This window comes from Opisthorchis viverrini (assembly GCF_000715545.1).
Source record: "Opisthorchis viverrini unplaced genomic scaffold opera_v5_308, whole genome shotgun sequence".
In the NCBI taxonomy this organism is placed as follows: Eukaryota; Metazoa; Platyhelminthes; class Trematoda; order Opisthorchiida; family Opisthorchiidae; genus Opisthorchis; species Opisthorchis viverrini.
Genome location: NW_008751957.1, coordinates 80,078 through 95,790, shown reverse-complemented (window position 1 = coordinate 95,790; position 15,713 = coordinate 80,078).

The window sequence follows — 15,713 nt, the reverse complement described above, 5'->3', positions numbered from 1 at the left end:
AGTAGATACTGGGAGCAAAGCACGACAGAAATGAAAAGGCGTGTCCGTAAGTTGTATTTGTTTGCGCTAAAAGCCCATGGTAAACTTGGTTGGGCGTAATACCAGGAAAATCTATTGTCCAATTGGCTTGGTCATCCAATAAGTTCTTCTTGACTTGAGTAGTATGGGACCATAGTTAAAACCCACGGGTAGACTACTACCACCTGCTGATGAATCTATATCTCGAAAGTCGACTATTTGTGGAGCAGATTTCCGTTGGTGGGTTCTGCTAGAGGCCACTTTTAAAAGTATATCGATCCAAAACAGAATGTAGAAACGTCATGGGAATATGCATTTGGTGATATTACTAGCTGCAAATAGGACGAAACTTACTGAAATAAGTGTACCACTTACCAAGTACTGTCTTGTCTGATTTTCATAGCTTACAAAGTAAACTCAGTCTGCAAAACTCATCTGGATTAGCAAAGTCGATTCTCCCTAAATAATACACTCAAACTCAGAGCAAAAAAGAGAACAAATCAATAACCAGCAACGATGTAGCAAGCCAATGTAGATTCTTGGCTATTCTCGCTAGTGTAGTTTCGTGGCTTGTGTTAGAATTTAGTCCATGTGCTCACGAATTTTCCGAGCAACTCAGGTCCGGAACATGATGTCACTTGCTTAACAGTTAAAGCGGGTTTACTCTCCAGGTGGAGTGTGATGCATCTGTTTATTTCGATTATTTAGGTTAAAGTTTGGGTTCATTTTTAGGTCTTTGCATTCGATACAACATGTGTACAGCGTACTGGTACGGGGGACCACGGGTAAGCATACGAGTTCCTCAGTGGAGTTGGAAAAAGCGTCTTCCAAATGTTGTGGACTAGAAACTTATCCATCTGGAACTAAAAATTTGTCATTGGGGGTAGGCTGCTTGGAACCAACGAGCCAACGTAAATTTCATCTTCATCTCTGCAAGACATTTGGAGTATGGGAATTCGCACTGGAGTCATCACTAATTTCAAAGACCCAATAGAATACAGGATTTTGTGATCCCACAGTTGGAAAAATCAGTCTATCCCACGTTGATCAGCTGCAACTTCCCTTTTATGAACAGAATGATTAGCTGTTTACTCTCACTCAAATCAAAAACAGCTATAATACTCAGTTCGGAATAATGAAGGATGGACCCTCTGAAGCCAGCTAACAGGCACGACCTCTTTCACACATACTGAACTGAAACACGCTTGCCGCGTAAATCAACATGTTTTGAATTTCCTCCTAACCAGGTTCTAACGGTACATTTTACGACATCCCCAATGAAACGCGCCCGACTGACTGGCTGACCCACACGATTTTGAAACCATACTCTTCCACTTGATCCTCCAAAGTTGTGCTTGAATATGGGGGGCGTATGACTGACTGAATTTAGAGTGCTTTTACTGAATGGCGCCGACTCGACGCATTGTTGGCTAAGGACATCAACAGCAAGGTGGATGAGCTGTTGAAGAAAACTGACAGTGACAGATCACGAAGACAATACTCATCAGTTCTCAATGGACAAACAGGTAAAAGGTCACCAATCAATTTGCACATGCTCACCTATTAACGAAATTGGGTCACCACAGTATATCCTCCTGTTGGGTCAACAAGAACAACTCGCGTGACTGTCTCGGGACAGTATTTCCCATTCTTGCTGCTTTTCAAATTTGAATGAATACTAGGCACGTGGTGGAGGAGGGACTAGTTTGTCTTTCAGTGAAACGTTAACTGAATGGGGTTCAGGTTTGGGCTAGACTGTGTGAGATGCATACTTCGATCAGGTTAATTTTATTGTAACTCTCGTCTTATCCGATGCTATACGACTGAGTGCAAGTGACGACTTACAATGCTTGAAGTGTGTTCGGGCTGATTTGAAGTTTATAGCTACTTTTACAAATGTGTTCTGTCAAATACAGATTAGGTAACTTTCAGCTAGCCCACCGTTCCGCCGTGTAAATGAGACTACCTGCATAAAGCTGGTTAATAAGTTTGGTGTCAGAGGATGACCTTCAATTAGAGCAATTTCTTCACATTTGGGAGAGACCCTTTTGATGTTCTGAGGGGTCTGGGAGCTATGGAGATGCGGAGGGTACTGGTCACCCAAATTTCATCTTATAACGTGAGTTCAAAGCCGTGTATAATCATGCAAGGAGCTAATTTAATTTGAACTCACGTTATAAGATGAAATTTGGGTGACCAGTACCCTCCGCATCTCCATAGCTCCCAGACCCCTCAGAACATCAAAAGGGTCTCTCCCAAATGTGAAGAAATTGCTCTAATTGAAGGTCATCCTCTGACACCAAACTTATTAACCAGCTTTATGCAGGTAGTCTCATTTACACGGCGGAACGGTGGGCTAGCTGAAAGTTACCTAATCTGTATTTGACAGAACACATTTGTAAAAGTAGCTATAAACTTCAAATCAGCCCGAACACACTTCAAGCATTGTAAGTCGTCACTTGCACTCAGTCGTATAGCATCGGATAAGACGAGAGTTACAATAAAATTAACCTGATCGAAGTATGCATCTCACACAGTCTAGCCCAAACCTGAACCCCATTCAGTTAACGTTTCACTGAAAGACAAACTAGTCCCTCCTCCACCACGTGCCTAGTATTCATTCAAATTTGAAAAGCAGCAAGAATGGGAAATACTGTCCCGAGACAGTCACGCGAGTTGTTCTTGTTGACCCAACAGGAGGATATACTGTGGTGACCCAATTTCGTTAATAGGTGAGCATGTGCAAATTGATTGGTGACCTTTTACCTGTTTGTCCATTGAGAACTGATGAGTATTGTCTTCGTGATCTGTCACTGTCAGTTTTCTTCAACAGCTCATCCACCTTGCTGTTGATGTCCTTAGCCAACAATGCGTCGAGTCGGCGCCATTCAGTAAAAGCACTCTAAATTCAGTCAGTCATACGCCCCCCATATTCAAGCACAACTTTGGAGGATCAAGTGGAAGAGTATGGTTTCAAAATCGTGTGGGTCAGCCAGTCAGTCGGGCGCGTTTCATTGGGGATGTCGTAAAATGTACCGTTAGAACCTGGTTAGGAGGAAATTCAAAACATGTTGATTTACGCGGCAAGCGTGTGTGTGTTCAGTATGTGTGAAAGAGGTCGTGCCTGTTAGCTGGCTTCAGAGGGTCCATCCTTCATTATTCCGAACTGAGTATTATAGTGATTCTGTTTTTGAGTGAGAGTAAACAGCTAATCATTCTGTTCATAAAAGGGAAGTTGCAGCTGATCAACGTGGGATAGACTGATTTTTCCAACTGTGGGATCACAAAATCCTGTATTCTATTGGGTCTTTGAAATTAGTGATGACTCCAGTGCGAATTCCCATACTCCAAACTTGCTGCAGTGATGAAGTTGAAGTTTTCGTCGGATCGTTCGTTTCGAATAGTTTACCCCCAATGGGGAGGATTTTGTTATCACATTCCTTCTCCTCCGCATCATCGCCATCGTCATCATCACGGTCTGTAGCTTAAACAGCACCAGGAGCAGCAACGGTGATGGCCGTGTCGGCGACGATGTCGGAGAACAGATGCTTACCAGCACCCAAACCGTTGACCAACGACAGCAACAACAGTCGTACGGTAACCGCACTGTTGGTAATGATTAGCGGACTGTTGCAGTTCACCGAATGTATCGTATTATATTATAGTATTTTAATGCTGTATTTTAATATTTTAGTATGTTGTAGTTTTATCAGCCCCAAATATTCGGGTCCAACAATATCTCTGCTTCGTTGTTTATGTTGTTTAGTTTGCACCAATATCTTTTTTGTGTATACTACCGGTCGTATTTTCCCATTCAACACTTTTGCGTAGTCCGCCTGGTGCCTACATACAAGGTCGAGTTTTCCGAAATTCGGATTTGTGGCTGTACTGCACTGTGCTCATCAGTCTTTATGGAATGCACCACATTCTCGTGTACTCTACTGTCGAACCGCAGTCAAACAATGAAGCCATCTGTTTCCTAGTAGCATATTGAGTACCTGGACGGGTTGTACACGGCCTGTAGACTATGGGTGAGAGAGCATTTAGATTGTCTAACATAAATCAAACTATTCTATGGTTGCCTGAGTCTGCTCAAAGTAAATGATGGTTCGTAGACAAGGTAAATTGGTTTTCGGAGACAGACGCAGTTTATTCCATAGCCAATCTTCTATCACGTCTATTCACCGTATAAAATATTCGCCCCTACACGTATACAGGTCGAAACACACAGACAGGGCTGTTTCCCCAGAAGAGAAAAGCGTTTATTTTGGCTGTAGCAAATCTGACTAATTTATCATCAACTTCTCCCAGAAAAATCACCTAGACGCAATTTTTCATCTCGTTCATGGCATTTGGTTTGGTTGTGCTGCTTGTCATATCAGCCGTTCTTATAGCAAAGCCAATTAGCATGAATATCGTAAATAGACACTTGTTATGATAAGAGGGGTTAAGAAGATGTAATACAAATCATTTAGACAAATTTTTCGGAGAGCAGGAGGCGTCACTACTGATGCATAGTTTGCACCTTCAGGAACTTACATTAAAATGTCTTAATTGCAATAATTTCTCTCCGAAGATAGCACACATGAATCCAACGAAACTGAAGCTCTATTGGAAGATATTCCGTCTCACGAAAGAATTTATTCAAACAACTGTGAACAACGGTAAAATCAAGATTGTAAGAAAACGTATTCTCTAGAATATTTATCTCGGTGCAAAGAATCTTCATGCGCACACCCACGGACCTCACCCATCAACTTAATTGATGCTGAAACGTTTGTAATCCAAATGCCAAGCTCGGCGCACAGACCAACGGCCAATTACTAATGCTTGTTCGCCTCAGGCCAAGGAACCACAATGCTTAACTTTTCAGGTGCAAAGTCAGCTTAACCTGTACGTATGCTGAATACCTACCTAGGGGTGAAGCTGGACATCAGCTCACCTACTATGGTCTAGATTTTGTAGACTGCCTGGAAGTAACCAATGAGCACAACTTGGAAGGTCATATCCGACAAGGCATACTGACACTCGGAAGTTAATTATCACTTGAATGAGATGAGGGGAAGTATTCCCATGCGTAGTCTGTAGTCGAAGTACAGAATGGCCCATCAAAGAGAATCTTACTGAAAAATTGCACTTCTTTGGTAGGGATAGATTTTTCGTCCTGATTAGCAGAACTCTTATGCAGCCTGTGTAATAGAGCTCTGTAATATGACCTTCTCTTTGGGTGCATAGCTGCTGAGGTTTGAATTGTGGGTGTAAAATGGTCACTGACCAGTATTGTGAATTATTTGAAACATGATTCAAACTTGAAGAGATCACAGAGAAATGGGTAGTTGCACAACACACTGGATGTGCTTTGCCCTCATTTCCCCTCTCTCTCTCTCTTCGGGTGTACAAATAAATAAAGACAACGAGGGTTTGTCCACCGGGATGTCGAAAACAAATCAAACACCAAGAAAGCCCCAACGATTTGCTCGATTCCTTCTGATCACACAGTTCTGGTTTCCATTTTCTGATAACAATAGATTCAGCAGACTATGGCAACTTAAAGTTCGTGGTCTTGTAAGCGATCTAAAATGCAAATACTGGCTCGACACATTGCCGAATTTCGAGTAAATGACGGACTGTCGATTGTGCCTGTATGGGTCGTGCACATACCTCAAGATTCTATGTTGTTTGGATATGATGTCACGGGTTGATTCATACGCCACCGTTTCCAAACAGGGATGTCCTCTGCCAGTCTAATTCAAAGATTTCTCTCAGGTCTGCCAAGGCAGGTAACCTATCCTAAAACACTAGGCGAGATTATTGATGGTGTACTGAAATATTAGAACTATGGTTGCATAGGTCAAGATTTGCTTGCAATTACAGATGAGTACGGGTTTTACAGCCTGGTAAGTTCGTTTAACAGCTGAGCTTAGGCGCTGCTCTACCAGCTCACAAATGTTGCCTGTTCGGTGTTTAAAATTCACGAAAAATTCCGCTTTTGAAGTCGAAAAGATTCGTAACTTCTTGATCCGAAGTATGCTGCGTTGCATCACAAATTCTTGTGGTTATCCATCTGAATGGAATATCCCCTTAAGATATCACCTGCAAATTCTCGTCGGTCTACCATATAACATCAAGCCTGAGTTGAATCACGCAATTGTCTTTCTTGCTGTTCAAACGACCCACCAGAACCATGGGATATTTGTAGGTCAGTTTACCGAAAACACACCCGCACCAATCAGTGTCAGTACTACCAAGTTCGAGTTGTATTCGCCCACGAACTCTACAGACAGAAAGACGGAAGTTCGATGGGGTCTCCACCTAGTCCTGCTCAGCTGAATGTATTCGTGACAAAATAGAGAAATAGCGATGTTACCCACCTATTCACCATCAACCGACCATACCTTAAAGGAAGCGTTGCATCTTTACAGCTCACCTCATCTTAATATTAGCTTCTTGGGAGAAGGACATGATGAACGGGTTATCCTTTCCACTGTCAGAGTTACGGGGAGGGTGTTGGATGTTCTTATTACAAACGTACCTGGGATGACATGCGTAACAATTGTTGAATATTTTCCTCCCTGAAGCAGAACGAAACCTTTGACAGATACGCTCACTTTCATATCACTTTGATCTTCACGGGAGACTCGACTGTATCTTGATAAATAGTATCATTATCTATGGAGGAAAATGTCGGTAGCTCAGGTAGCGTAGATGGTGGTAGTTGGTTTGTTTGCTGAGCCGGGCACAACTACTAACCCACCGCTACGCACTACTACGCTCCCCAATAACACACTGATGATGTCACATCGATTGGTGATGAAACGTTTGCAATCAAATTGCCCAGCTCAGCGAACAAGCCAACGAGCACCAGTATCATCATCGTTATTTGTTGAAATAACTGCTTATATAAATGGCCATCGAACTTTTCAGTCCACTGCTCCTCCACCGACTTACCTACGCAGAACTTCCTCGACTTTCAGTTTACATCTAATAAAAATAGAAACTATCAACCCACATAATTCAAGTCATGCCCTTAAATAGTTACAGCTCCAAAACGCCTGCTTCTCAGGACAGTGCACAACAGAGTGGGCCTCGTTAGAAGTGATTGAGAGGGAAATCCAAGTAAGTTGGGTCACATCCCTTTAAAAGTTAGACGTCCATTTTCCATCCGCAGTTCGTTGTTACACAGGGAACTACGGGCTTTACTTGGTGGGTTTAACAGAGAAGCACAAACGGATAAGTATTTTCCTAACTGCCACCTAAAAGTTGCGCAACTATCGGCTGCAAAATGTGCCGTCTGTTTTGAAATGGTGCAAGAATTATGTTGACTGCATTGGAAACGTCAAGTACGAGTTTTGGATTGGGATGTCCGAGGGCCTGACATTGACCCCAATTCGGGATATCGCTCCCATATTTCGTTTTACAACCAAATACTTTATTAATACTGTATTTGTCTGTGTGCAAAGACCAGCCAGTTGGGTATAATTAGCAGAATACACTAAGGTTGTACGCAGTGAAGTACCTGACAGACCAGACTTTAGAAAGGCAAGTCATGTTTCAAAGCCTTTTGCAATGATGCTATGTTGCCAAACCATCAGAAACACGGACAGTTGTGCCTGGTTACTCTATTCTGATAGGATGCAATGTTAACTTAATGGTTTTACCAAGACCCACAGTAGACACACAACCTGCACAGCCCAGCCAATAGGTCAACAATCACTACAGGTTCCCGGCTGTGTATGTATTTCGATTAGAGCGCAAGGACACTGGCAATGAACGAGTTAAAACCGTCTCGGTTTGTTTACAAACTTACAGTCCACGATCCCCATACCTGTTGCTTGCAAATACACAATGGTACAGTTGCGGCTAAATGATCGGTAAGAGAATGTTGAGACATCGAGAAATACACTCATTTGCAAATCAACTTGGTTTTCACCAGTGACTCAATTGAATCTCTCGTTTATGACATTCTACAACGAATGTGCTGTACACATATCCCGTGGTATCTCGAATATCGTGCCAATTGAATCACGAGGCGGCCTGTGTGCAGCACATTCAGTTGCAGAATGTCATAAACGAGAGACTCAGTTGAGTCTCTCGTGAAAACCAAATTGATTTGCGAATGAGTGTATTCTCAAAAACAGTTTGGTTTGGGTTCAAGTAGAACATAAGGTTGACTGAAACTCGGGGACTGCGCCTATCTGATGAGCCCCAAGAAGGGCGAAACCGGTCGTGAGCTGTCGACGAATTTCCAGCAACCTCGTGAGCAGTTTCCTTTATGAAAATGTTGAGACTTTTTGATAAACCGAACAATTAGACTACAGTCTAACAGTGCCCCTCGGAGGAACCATGTGGTCCCTACAATCCTTCTCCAAATTATCATGCTTCTACAAATTACCCAAATTTGTCGATACATTCAAATTTTGATCTGTATCCACTTCCCTCCCTTTGTTCATTCTGTACTGTACACATTTCACTGTTGTTGCTTTACCTTCAGTGTGTCAAGCAAATGATCAGTCACATAGAATGGACCCTGTTCCCCGCACTAGGTTTTTCTATAAATAAGCGTTTTGGCCGTTTCAGAGTTGCGGTCTGTATCTGCTGCGCCTTCACTAACAGTCAACTGAACGTAATGGAGGCTTTGACGACGACGAGCCGACTCAGTAAAGACTACAGTGGGGGAAAAGTACATTCGGTTTCTTACGGGAGTACACCTCCTACAGAAGTGGTCGCACATCGGTAAATGGCTGGCTCGAAACAACTGGTGTGGGCTTCACACAGGAACAAACTCTTTTGATCGGATTACTGTGTGACTGGTATTTCCTTTTATACTAGCACATGGTGTAAATGAACCGACTCAGACTGTCTTAAAGCAAACGGATTCTTAGGCAAAACCAATATTTAAATTGTCTATTTATTTGCCACGTTTTCCGGATCACATCTTTTAGACCGTTTCTAGAGTTGGACTCGCTATTGGAACCGAAGAAATGTTCCTAGTACATCAGTGTTCACAAAGAAATTAGCGAAACGCGCTCATTTGCATGCAAATTGAGTAATCGCGGAAGACCTAACTGATTCTCTGGTTTATGATGTTCTTCAACTGAATGTGCTGCGTCACATCACTTGATGTTTATCTGAGTTTCCGTTTAAAATATCTAGATTAGCCTGCAAATGAATGCAGACAGCGAATACCGGTGAAGACTTTAATGTGGCTGAACGTTTCCGGTTCGATGCCGGTCCACTCCAATGAATTTGTCCCTGGTCGTTTTTGTGACGTCGAAATTTTAAACTCTGAGACAAACCTTTCTAACTGTTCACACTCGACGACCACAAGCGGCTCTCTATTGAAAGGTTCATAACTTCACCGCAGGATTTATGCTACCAGGTATCGCCTCATTTGCAGCCTCCAGTTTCTCTAGATTTTGGGGCAAATACTTTCGATATGAGATATTGCACACTACCGCGTTTCGCCTTGAGTAAATACGTGTGAGCTGGTTCGTCTGGAGAGAAGCTCCCAACGGATAGAATACTTGTTAACCAGCCGCTTTTAGGATAAGTTGACCCTAGAGAGTGTAGGCCTGAGCCACTTCGAGGCTGGCCATCATGGTAGCCCTGGGGATGATGTGAACACCATTCAAGTGACATGTGCTAATCTCCTTACGCCAGTACGCAAAAGACTTACGATTCACACGCATACAGCAAAATTGACTTAGCATAGGAATGGCGCCTACCAAGTTTCGCCAATCCACACATGGCACGCCATTCGGCTGCAGAATGGTGCACGACCTTCCTGGACCGTTCTCGATAGGCCAGCTGATAATATCTCTGCCACCCATCAGAAGGCACACTTGTCTCTCCACCTTCGATGCTGGTACTGGCAGCAGAAGTGTATGTAGCAACAAGTGATTTCGAGTGGCCAACCGTGATCACCACCGCCACCTGACGACATGCAGGCGTTAGCAGCAGGGTAGCAACATTACCGCCAACAATACACCATTCCCACCCTATTTGGTGTTACGGTCAATAGTGTGAACACCCAGTGGGAAGATAATTACTCCGAACCACAATTCTACGGCCAACATCAATCAGGAACACCATAACTCTCCTTATCGGGTAGCAAAATGTATCCATGCGTAAAGACAAGTGTGTAACAGATGTTGCGTCCATAAAACAACCCTAGCCTGTTTGTTTTAATCCAAATGGTCGAAGGCAATAACATGGACAAGTTTATCGATCGATCTGTGTGCAAAATTCATAGTCTGATGACGGTAGATCTTCAGAAAGAACTTACATGTAAGACTTATACAGGCTTCTCCTAAAAATCACCAATCGACTAGCTTAATGTATGTCACAAAAGGTCGTAGAGGTGCACCCCACTTGCATTGGACAATTACAGGAGGCTGATTATCGGTATGTGATGGAGAATCGCATCGTCGTTCCGTGGTTCTTTTTTTCTGGAAAATGGAACATGACATTTCCGGGACCTGATAGGAACAACAGATTTTATCTCAGAACAGAGCTGTGGCAAGACAGATGACTGCTTGTGTGTGTGTGGCTGTGTAAGTGCGTGGTGCGTGTGCGCATGGTGTTTGTGCATGAATTCATTCAGTCCAAAAAACCACGATTAGTGAAACCTCATTAAAAACAACGAGAGTATTTTGTTGACACTTTGAGAAAGGAGCAAATCCAAATTTGTGGGTGGTTGCAGGATTTATGGAATTCGTACTCACACTACTTAAGCCCGAACAGCGCTCCTTCGGTACTGTCCCGGTTATTCCAGTTAGTCCACAGGGAAGAAAGGAAGCACTGAACACAAGTTTCACTATGATTAGAACTCATCAGCAGCACATTCCCTTGGCAGGCATGACCCCAGCTTACGAGATGAGTGTAGTGTCACCAACGTAGGAAGGACGTATTTGAATTGCCCCTTCCGAACAGGCCACCAAACCACCAAAGAAAAGTACAGTTGATGGGCTCTAATATCAGTGAAACTCGAATTCCGTGTCTGTCCCCTTTAGTGTAGACTAACCACAAATTTATGGATAATAGTGATTGTAACCATGTCATCAGTAAGCCCATGGTAACCAAATCTTAAATATAACTGTTGACTTATTTTACGCATTTTTACCTACATAGACAACCACTTCTTGAAAATGCACATAATACGAGGTCGTTATTGACACCCATCCTGGATTGTTCACGTGACCACTACCTAATAAGAACACTGTGCCGACCTCATCCGTGGACAATGGTTTCGAATGTCCCGATCCTTTATAAAATTTGTAAACATATGCTCTCCGAGGGACTGGTAATCACGCTTTTAGTTTTGAATAATGCAGACTGTTAACTGCATTTCAGTCCTAAAACGACTGTTTCAACAGGTGTTGTGCAGGTATTTCTTAAACATTCCTGTAAACTAGTCAGTAACATACGACCGTTGATATGAATTCAGGATTCAACTGACCGGACATTCGTGAGGGGATTCGAGACTACCTGTCTGTGCACGCTACATGACCTCTTAATGGAGACCTACAGCTATCTTGTCTCGCTAGCCAACATACATTTCCGAGTAATGAGCTTTATTGAACAGCAATCTCAGTCGATCAATCCAACTCAACTTGGTGGTTTCTTTTGGTGATGGCGAGTGATGACGAAACTTGGCCACTAGCACCACACAGTGGGACCGCACTATTCTTTCTCCTATAAGGACAGTACTAAGGGAGCTAGAATACTTCTGAACGCTGGCTAGCTCGGCTTCTAAAATAAGTCAGTTCAAACGTCACCTTTCCTGTGTTTCTGGGTCACAGACAGTCTTTTCCAAAGATGCTTCTCGTCGTCGATTACCTGAACCCATTTCTACAGGGGCCTTAGGGATAATTTAACTTGGAAGAAGGTCGTCATCTATCCAGAAAGCACACTGATACCATCTAATCGAGCTACTCATTCTTCGGTAGCAAGCATGCAGCCAGCATTTGGTTAACGTCCTTCTTAGGATTCTGATTGTCGTGTATCTACCAGAGGATAATAATTGAGTGAATATTTAGCGAGACGGGATTTCTCATATTGTTGTCAGTTCAATAAAACGAGGGGAAAGTGCCTCATACAACCTTCATTCAATTTGTTTGAGAAATATTAGATATATAAGTACAGTGTACTATGGAGAGATAACCATTGTGAGGATAGTAATGTCCCTATGATACACACAAGATTTCGTTTCACAGCATTGTGAACGTACCGAATTCACAGAATTTTTAATAAAGCTGACCATGCCCAGTCATATAAATGAAGACCCTTTGACTTTAGGATGCAGCTAATTCATGTAGTCTCGACCAATTGGACCTTCACGCACGAATGGATTTTAGGAACCCGGTTCATTTGCATTCGATTCATTGTGACTAATTGGCATACAGAATACCGTTCATCAGACTCTGAGGTAGCGGATCCCATAGATAGGCATAAACACTGCCATACAGACGTTGCATATCGTGTTAAATCCTCAGTTGTTTATATTCGTCTAGGCACCGCTGTGTATTATTGACGTTACATCCGATGGTGTTTATATGCGGTGGGCAAGAGAAAAAAGTGGCGGGTGGGGGACGAAAATGTATTTGTTTGTAGGCAGGGTGGTAGGGAGTTTAACGCGTGTGCAATTCCAAATTTGTTAACATGTAAGATGAGCCAAGCGAAATCCGCATCAATGTGCAATCCCAAATGGTCACAACAACAACAACAACAACAACAACAACAACAACAACAACAACAACAAGAATTACAATTTCGGTTGGAAAACTATTTTCTGGAGCTAGTGTAGTCTTTGCAAATGTGTTGAGTGGCTCACGATGTTACTTTTCACTGACCCTCCTCGGTGAGTTTATGCTCAAATTTACAATTGTTTATAGAGGTACATACAAGGGGTTGTGTCTGCAAAGATTTGCACACACAGTTAAAATATACGCTTCTTGGTAGAGTTCTCCGCACTTAATTTTTGTTCCCACTAGTTCACTTTAAACGCAAACACAATGGACTGGGGGCATCTGATCTGTTCGCCAAGGTTGGTGAATTGGCTGTAGGCGAACGGAACTAACACACCCGAGTTTGCAAATGAGAGATATTTCTAAACGCATGAAATGGCACTGAGCAGAAATTGTGTGAAGGGACGAGAACAGAAGACCACATCCACAGCTTGAAAGATGTTGAGGATGATGAAGATGAGGATGATGATAATTCAGAGGTAGAAAATGATGATGAAAATGTTGGTGATATTGTCTTGATCTAATACGTAACAGTTAACAATCTGCGTCGAACAGAACATTCAAGTCAACTACTCTTTAGACCAGCAGTTCCCACGGGGCTGCGCTAGAATTTAGGGGAGTGACAGAGTCAGATTGAATCAGAAGTGACGACTAATGGGTACTTGTGAGCAACTAGTATGATTGTTTTGACGGATTAAACTACCCATAAGGCAGCTAAAAACCCTCAAACAGCCCGCGACCAGTTTCATCCTTTTTGATGCATAGTAGATAGGTGCAGTCCCGGAGCTTCCTTAAAACTTATGTTCTACTTGATCCCAATTTGTGCACACTACTTTGATCTCAGGGTAAATTACACTTCATCCCGGTTGAATTTCTAGTTTATTGTACTAAGTTAAAATCAAATTCCCTTGAGTACAGTTTGCAAACTGGCATGGTTCTTGGATTTCTCAAAACGCCGATCCCATATGTCGTCGGAGCAGGAGTCACGCAACCGGTATTGCATTTGAGTACACAACACCGGCTGTACCTACTTTTGCCTAATATCGCGATCGTTTCAGAGTATGCGGAAGTGTCCGACGTCGTGCGCTGCTAGCATATTTTTGCTGTTGACATTTTAAATTCGTTCAGGCGAGTGGTCATGGTCCCCAGTCAACTTTGGTTTACTGAGTAGACTTGAGTGTGGACTTGCTTGTTCGCATTAGGAAATTCTCCATTAAACCTGAAAATATTCAGTCACTACTTACAATGCGCTGACAAAACATCCGCCCTAGAAATATAACTCAGCTAGGTTCATATTAAAAGGTTTTTGGCTAAACCGATGTTTTGTTTGCTGCCTTTCTTTGAGAATGAATGCTTAAGGTTGTGGACCAACCTGCCCTTTGGAACAAAGATTTATTTATTTGAGTAAATAGGGTATTCTCTCAAAATGTTTGGTTAGCCTCTTTCTGCTGCTTACACTAAAGTAAACATGATGTTGCTCTTCCGATCAGTCTGCATTCAGTAGACTAGTACCATGCGATCGGATTCGCAGTACGATCTCACACGTAAAATCCGCTGGTCGTAAACCAAAATCACCCATACCGTTTCGTTTACAAATCAAGAGGGATGTACCGTAATCGAAGTAATGAATTCACTCTTCCATACTGGAGTTGCAATTTGAAGGAAATTGACAGCATAGTATGGCATGATGTGAGACTCCATAAAGCTCCATGGGAAATTTGCGCTGAATCACTTAAAAAAACCTCATTACCAGTAAGCTATAAAACTAAGCGCACTTTAGTGCACCTAGGTGCGGTGAACACACACGCGACACCCTCAATTCATTAATGTCTCGCAACGGTGAGACCGTCTAGCTGATTAATCACAATAGTTGTATCATCCAGTTGAACAACCATAATCGGTACTGAGTCGTCATCTGAGATGCCTGGTTGGGTATCAACTAAGAAAAGACGTTCACACAGCGTCCTTGGCATCTGTAAATCGAATAAGACTTAGCGTATGGTCTGGAAGTGACTACGGCTTTATGGTAGGAAGTTCGTGCGCCTGAGATAAAATATTTTTATTGCGTTGGGACCGACTAATGCGACAGGATTAGACAAAGCTCTCTGGCGCTTCGAAACCCAAGAGATAAGCTCACTATCAACATTCAAAACATGTGGTTACCACATTGCTATAAACCTAAAATCCCCCTAGACAGTGACCTTCCGCAAGAGGAGGACCTTTGTCGTAGACATCCTCCAGTCACTTTATTCACAAACATCCGTCACAAGTCATAGCGCCACCCAGCCTTTGAACCTGGATAGTCAGGAAACGGACAGATAGCCCAAATATGGTGAAAAAGTGGAATGGGCCACTTCACAACATGCCGCTACGCAATGACCACTCTGCAATGATGATCACTTTTTGTGGGTTCTGTCAAAATTTTGTCCACTGTGGCCAAAGTTCTTATGATTCTGGTAGCAACCTCTAAGTGAAATTCGTCCTTGAGCCTCCAGCTGATTTGTTAAATGCATTAACGTTCTCTTCCTCATTTGTCACGCTTAAGTGACCCTTCTATAACCGGACCCGTCCGTAGTCTTCGAATAGGTGCTCTGATATGCTATGACGTGAAGACAGAACTCGAATGGTGTGACGTAAGCTCGCTCCACTTCAGACGTCCAGACGAACCTAGCTGCATCGGATCATGTGCTTCAATGCTGTTGATGCAATGTTGGTTCGTATGTGATGCTCTTGATGACTACTTCCTATACTCCCCCTCTCAACAACGCGATCCCTTCAGGATTAGTGCGTCGTGCCTTCTTAGTCATACACATTCAGCCTGCATGTATAGGCAAATAGTGGATTGTGAGTGATAATCATCATCATCATCTTCGACAGCATGACATCAGTGTTCCACACCGGTGCTTCACTGCCGTACAACCATGACTTATTTGAAAGCCTTATTGTAAA